The sequence below is a fragment of the Gymnodraco acuticeps genome, unplaced genomic scaffold (assembly GCF_902827175.1).
Source record: "Gymnodraco acuticeps unplaced genomic scaffold, fGymAcu1.1, whole genome shotgun sequence".
NCBI lineage: Eukaryota > Metazoa > Chordata > Actinopteri > Perciformes > Bathydraconidae > Gymnodraco > Gymnodraco acuticeps.
In genome coordinates this window covers 376578-381908 of record NW_022989977.1, presented here as the reverse complement: position 1 = coordinate 381908, position 5331 = coordinate 376578, and the positions used below count along the sequence as shown (strand labels likewise).

Here is a 5331-nt window from a genome sequence, read left to right as displayed (position 1 = left end):
TTTCTGATTCTGTACGTGTGTCATTCTGCAACGTCTGCGGTTTGGATGTCAATTGGAAAAAAAATATTTAAATGATTTATTTATAAGTACAACACTTGTACTCTTAATGTATGTGGTTTAGGGGAAACACAAATATAGAGGAAAGTATTTTGTCTTTACTGATCAGATGAGTCATACTCACTGGACACTTTTAGGTTTCCGGCGTTTTTTTTTTTTTTCTTCTACATCTCAACACATTATTTGCATTCAATCTGTCTTCAAATGTTTAGTTTTGTTTGACCAAAACACCAAAGACATAAAATGATACAATTTTAATTGATATATGAAAAATAAAAGCAGCAAACACTCTCAATTGAGAAACTGAATTCAGAGATTGTTTCTAAATTGATGAAAATATATATGTTGTTTTCCTTTGACTAATAGCTTAACAAATTCAAGGTCAATTGTCAAATTGATGCCTCAGCAATTAACTGATTAACCCTTAAAGCATTTGAAAACAATAGTAAGCTCAAAGATATCAAAGAGGGAGAAGTACACACCCCTAATGTGACCTCCACAAAACACGTGATTAAATCAAGCCCGATGTCATCATTCATCAAACAATGCTGTGCTCTTTACGCGGTCATATCACTTGTTGACTGAATACACTGATTGGTGACGTCAGCCATTGCTCTGTATTCTTTGTAAATAATGCCATTGTGAGGGAATTCATGTTTTCTTGTGTTTGTTGCCTTGTTGTTTACAGATGGGCAGTCAGTACCAGCGCTCAGTACCTCTAGAGGTGAGGGGAGAGCAGAGGGAGAGAGGGTCCGGACCAAGCATCCAGACAAGATACCGGTCAGTATTGTTATGGAAATAATTATCATAGACGCCAATTTGTAACATGTAGGACAAACCTTGATGTCTGTTTACCTTCTTTAAGGACACAGGCTGCTTAGCCAATAATGTTATTGTTCCCATTCTGTGACCGGTCAATACTGGGTCACAGATGGTCTGTGTTGTGGGTACACTGGGACACTTCCTTCTCTGTATTTGTGGACTCCAAGGTGAAATCTTCGAGGTCACAAGTGTCCGACGCAAGTAACTCAGTGTTCCCACACTGTTTAGGCTATCTTCTCAAATATGTTGTTTACTCTCTGCGAAACCAGTTAGATGGGCTGGCAAGAGAGAGGCTCTCCAGAATTGACGTGGCAACTCTACCGTGAAGTCAGAACCTCTGACTCTTGGACTTGTGATGTGAATCCTCCGGCCGTAACTCCAAATAAACCATCATGTGTTTGACATCAAAGCTACTGCTCCTACCGTGTCTCCTTCCTGAGTCGGTGACTCCCACTGCATAGCTACACAGAAGTTTCCTCTACAAGTATGACATCTGTTAACATGTTGCATCTGCTGTTAGTGACCTTCAATCAGTTAAACTGGGTTAGGAGGTGTTATGTTTGTACAACAAAGTAACCAAGATCTCTATTTAAAGCCGGTTATCCTAATAAAATATTAAGTATATGAATTCTTAAACAGATTGCAACTGTAAATTAGTATGAATGTATTTGTTGTTGTTTAGATTTTGGCATATGGCTGATTACTTTTGGCTCTATTTAACCAGATCATTGTGGAGAAGTCCCCGAGGTCACGCGCCCCTGAACTGGACAAGAAGAAATACCTGGTGCCCTCAGATTTAACAGGTGAAACACACAAACTTCAAAATCCCAGTTAAATCTCTCAGATGACTCATCACATCCAGCAATCACCAGCTCTTCGACGGGACGCACGCACGCACGCACGCACGCACGCACGCACGCACGCACGCACGCACGCACGCACGCACGCACGCACGCACGCACACACACACTGAAACTGTTTTCCATGCTAAATAGATCTGCTGAGACTTGATGTCAAGTTGAGCCTGCCAGTAACACTCTTGCAAAATAAGAGAAAATTCTGACCTGATCATAATTAAACTTGAAGCTTTTTGGGTGCCAGAAAAAAGCTTTTTGACTACACTTTGATCAGTCAACTCAAATTTGGGGTGAATTAAAAAAAGAAAAAAAGTGCATATTCAAAGGTTTTAGTGTCACATGCACAAAGCTACAGTGTAGAAATGGCAATGAAATTCTTCTGACCTGAGCTCCTCCAACAATGCAACATATATAATGAAATACAAAATAAAAAGTAGTGCAACAAGTCTATATACAGGTCAATATAATACGCATTTTCTAATAAGCTTTAAATAATCAATTATGAGGTTATGTTGAGTGTGTTAGTTAGTGTGCATTCCTAAGTACCATTGTCATGCTGAATTATTTATTTTCCCCTTTCTTGTTGTTGTGTCCCAGGAGCACCATGAAGAGGACCTGTTTCTCTACCTGACCTACAGTAATGAGAGTGTGTACGGTGCCTGAGTGAGGACAAAAGACTGGAGAAAGAGAGAGAGAACGAGGCTGTCTGAGAAATAAAGAGTTAAGGCTGTTTGTAATGCTTCACACCACTATTATTCTCTATATTAGTTTTGATAAGTAACTACATGGTGAAAGAAAGGCTTGGCACAGGGCAGACGTTGTCGCTGGTAGGGTTTACCGTCGTCAGTATTTCCGGGTGAGCTTAATGCATTTGAGTTAACTTCAAGTTATGTTGATTAGAAAGAATGAATGCATCGCAAAAGGAGGTTAATGAAATTACGTTGAGGGATCTCTCTTATTCTTTCTCAGTCCTCTGTATTTAATGCAAATATTTGTTGTTTTTTTGTAAATTAATATCATAAACTTTTGTGGAAAATAAAGATGAAAATGCATACATTTCTGATTCTGTACGTGTGTCATTCTGCAACGTCTGCGGTTTGGATGTCAATTGGAAAAAAAATATTTAAATGATTTATTTATAAGTACAACACTTGTACTCTTAATGTATGTGGTTTAGGGGAAACACAAATATAGAGGAAAGTATTTTGTCTTTACTGATCAGATGAGTCATACTCACTGGACACTTTTAGGTTTCCGGCGTTTTTTGTTTTTTTTCTACATCTCAACACATTATTTGCATTCAATCTGTCTTCAAATGTTTAGTTTTGTTTGACCAAAACACCAAAGACATAAAATGATACAATTTTAATTGATATATGAAAAATAAAAGCAGCAAACACTCTCAATTGAGAAACTGAATTCAGAGATTGTTTCTAAATTGATGAAAATATATATGTTGTTTTCCTTTGACTAATAGCTTAACAAATTCAAGGTCAATTGTCAAATTGATGCCTCAGCAATTAACTGATTAACCCTTAAAGCATTTGAAAACAATAGTAAGCTCAAAGATATCAAAGAGGGAGAAGTACACACCCCTAATGTGACCTCCACAAAACACGTGATTAAATCAAGCCCGATGTCATCATTCATCAAACAATGCTGTGCTCTTTACGCGGTCATATCACTTGTTGACTGAATACACTGATTGGTGACGTCAGCCATTGCTCTGTATTCTTTGTAAATAATGCCATTGTGAGGGAATTCATGTTTTCTTGTGTTTGTTGCCTTGTTGTTTACAGATGGGCAGTCAGTACCAGCGCTCAGTACCTCTAGAGGTGAGGGGAGAGCAGAGGGAGAGAGGGTCCGGACCAAGCATCCAGACAAGATACCGGTCAGTATTGTTATGGAAATAATTATCATAGACGCCAATTTGTAACATGTAGGACAAACCTTGATGTCTGTTTACCTTCTTTAAGGACACAGGCTGCTTAGCCAATAATGTTATTGTTCCCATTCTGTGACCGGTCAATACTGGGTCACAGATGGTCTGTGTTGTGGGTACACTGGGACACTTCCTTCTCTGTATTTGTGGACTCCAAGGTGAAATCTTCGAGGTCACAAGTGTCCGACGCAAGTAACTCAGTGTTCCCACACTGTTTAGGCTATCTTCTCAAATATGTTGTTTACTCTCTGCGAAACCAGTTAGATGGGCTGGCAAGAGAGAGGCTCTCCAGAATTGACGTGGCAACTCTACCGTGAAGTCAGAACCTCTGACTCTTGGACTTGTGATGTGAATCCTCCGGCCGTAACTCCAAATAAACCATCATGTGTTTGACATCAAAGCTACTGCTCCTACCGTGTCTCCTTCCTGAGTCGGTGACTCCCACTGCATAGCTACACAGAAGTTTCCTCTACAAGTATGACATCTGTTAACATGTTGCATCTGCTGTTAGTGACCTTCAATCAGTTAAACTGGGTTAGGAGGTGTTATGTTTGTACAACAAAGTAACCAAGATCTCTATTTAAAGCCGGTTATCCTAATAAAATATTAAGTATATGAATTCTTAAACAGATTGCAACTGTAAATTAGTATGAATGTATTTGTTGTTGTTTAGATTTTGGCATATGGCTGATTACTTTTGGCTCTATTTAACCAGATCATTGTGGAGAAGTCCCCGAGGTCACGCGCCCCTGAACTGGACAAGAAGAAATACCTGGTGCCCTCAGATTTAACAGGTGAAACACACAAACTTCAAAATCCCAGTTAAATCTCTCAGATGACTCATCACATCCAGCAATCACCAGCTCTTCGACGGGACGCACGCACGCACGCACGCACGCACGCACGCACGCACGCACGCACGCACGCACGCACGCACACACACACTGAAACTGTTTTCCATGCTAAATAGATCTGCTGAGACTTGATGTCAAGTTGAGCCTGCCAGTAACACTCTTGCACAATAAGAGAAAATTCTGACCTGATCATAATTAAACTTGAAGCTTTTTGGGTGCCAGAAAAAAGCTTTTTGACTACACTTTGATCAGTCAACTCAAATTTGGGGTGAATTAAAAAAAGAAAAAAAGTGCATATTCAAAGGTTTTAGTGTCACATGCACAAAGCTACAGTGTAGAAATGGCAATGAAATTCTTCTGACCTGAGCTCCTCCAACAATGCAACATATATAATGAAATACAAAATAAAAAGTAGTGCAACAAGTCTATATACAGGTCAATATAATACGCATTTTCTAATAAGCTTTAAATAATCAATTATGAGGTTATGTTGAGTGTGTTAGTTAGTGTGCATTCCTAAGTACCATTGTCATGCTGAATTATTTATTTTCCCCTTTCTTGTTGTTGTGTCCCAGGAGCACCATGAAGAGGACCTGTTTCTCTACCTGACCTACAGTAATGAGAGTGTGTACGGTGCCTGAGTGAGGACAAAAGACTGGAGAAAGAGAGAGAGAGAGAACGAGGCTGTCTGAGAAATAAAGAGTTAAGGCTGTTTGTAATGCTTCACACCACTATTATTCTCTATATTAGTTTTGATAAGTAACTACATGGTGAAAGAAAGGCTTGGCACAGGGCAGAC

At 39.3% G+C, this 5331-nt stretch overlaps 2 long non-coding RNA genes across 2 annotated transcripts; both read left to right on the top strand.

Moving 5' to 3' along the window:
- The first annotated feature begins 381 nt into the window (after nucleotides 1-381).
- LOC117543263 lies at nucleotides 382-2792 on the top strand. The gene is made up of 3 exons (XR_004568544.1): nucleotides 382-837; nucleotides 1604-1682; nucleotides 2334-2792. It is a non-coding gene; the product is annotated as an uncharacterized LOC117543263 (long non-coding RNA).
- A 397-nt stretch (nucleotides 2793-3189) lies between these two features.
- On the top strand, nucleotides 3190-5258 carry LOC117543288. Its single transcript, XR_004568547.1, has 3 exons — nucleotides 3190-3627; nucleotides 4394-4472; nucleotides 5108-5258. It is a non-coding gene; the product is annotated as an uncharacterized LOC117543288 (long non-coding RNA).
- The last annotated feature ends 73 nt before the right edge of the window (nucleotides 5259-5331 follow it).